Consider the following 1,586-nt stretch of genomic DNA (forward strand, 5'->3'; position numbering starts at 1 on the left):
CAAAAATAAAAATGAATAATAAATAATAAAATCCAGCTGGGTGCAGTGGCTCACGCCTGTAATCCTAGCACTTTGGGAGGCCGAGGCAGGCGGACTGTCTGAGCTCAGGAGTTCCAGACGAGCCTGGGCAACACGGTGAAACCCCAACTCTACTAAAATACAAAAGAAATGAGCCGGGCGTGGCGGTGTGCGCTTGTAGTCCCAGCTACTCGGGAGGCTAGGGCAGGAGAATTGCTTGAACCTGGGAGGCAGAGGTTGCAGGTAACCGAGATTGTGCCACTGCACTCCAGCCTGGGGGAGCGAGCGAGGCTCCGTCTCTACAAAGATAATAATAATAATAATTATAATAATAAAATCCGTTGTCAATAGGCAGAATAATAATATGCTTCATCGTCAGAAACATTTATTGGAAGTAGAAAAGTCATAGGAAATAAAATGTTTAGTAATTTAAAAAATGGTTAATTATTGGCACCACCCGAATAAGTATTAACTTGACTTCTCACAAAATCCAATGAGGTGGATATTGTTATTCCCATTTTACAGGTGAGAAAACAGTCCTAGAAAGTTTGAATAACATGCCCAAGATTCTTTTTTTTTTTTTTTTTTTTGAGACGGAGTCTTGCTCTGTAGCCCGGGCTGGACTGCAGTGGCCCGATCTCAGCTCACTGCAAGCTCCGCCTCCCAGGTTTACGCCATTCTCCTGCCTCAGTCTCCGGAGTAGCTGGGACTACAGGCGCCCGCCACCTCGCCCAGCTAGTTTTTTGTATTTTTAGTAGAGACGGGGTTTCACCGTGTTAGCCAGGATGGTCTCGATCTCCTGACCTCGTGATCCGCCCGTCTCGGCCTCCCAAAGTGCTGGGATTACAGGCTTGAGCCACCGCGCCCGGCCCCAAGATTCTATAGCTAGTAAGTAGCAGAGGTGGGATTCATAGTCAAGTATGAGTATACTCTTTTTCGTTTTTGTTTTTTTTTTTTTTAAACAGCTTTATTTAGATTAAATTTACGTATTATAAAATTCACCAATTTCAGGCCAGGTGGAGTGACTCACGCCTGTAATCCCAGCACTCTGGGATGCCGAGGTGAACAGATCACTTAAGGTCAGGAGTTGGAGACCAGCTTGGACCAACATGGTGAAACCCCATCTCTACTAAAAATACAAAAATTATCCAGGCAGAGTGTCAGGCGAGTGTAATCCCAGCTACTTGGGAGGCTGAGGCAGGAGAATCGCTTGAACCTGGGAGATGGGGGTTGTAGTGAGCTGAGATCGCCCCACTGCACTCTAGCCTGGGCAACAGAGTGAGACTGAGTCTCAGAAAATAAACAAAATAAAATTCACCAATTTTAAATACACAATTCCATGATTTTTAGTGAGTTTACAGAGTTGTGCAACCATCACAAAAATCCAGATTTGGAACATTTCCATCACCCCAAAGAAATCCTTTGCATCTATGTTCATTCAATTCCTGTTCCCACCTCCAGTCCTAGGCAATTACTAATGGACTTTCTTTCTCGAAAGATTTGCCTTTTCTAGACATTTTGTTTAAATGAAATCATATAATATGTGGTCTTTTGTGTCTGACTTCTTT

The sequence above is a fragment of the Chlorocebus sabaeus genome, chromosome X (genome assembly GCF_047675955.1).
Source record: "Chlorocebus sabaeus isolate Y175 chromosome X, mChlSab1.0.hap1, whole genome shotgun sequence".
NCBI lineage: Eukaryota > Metazoa > Chordata > Mammalia > Primates > Cercopithecidae > Chlorocebus > Chlorocebus sabaeus.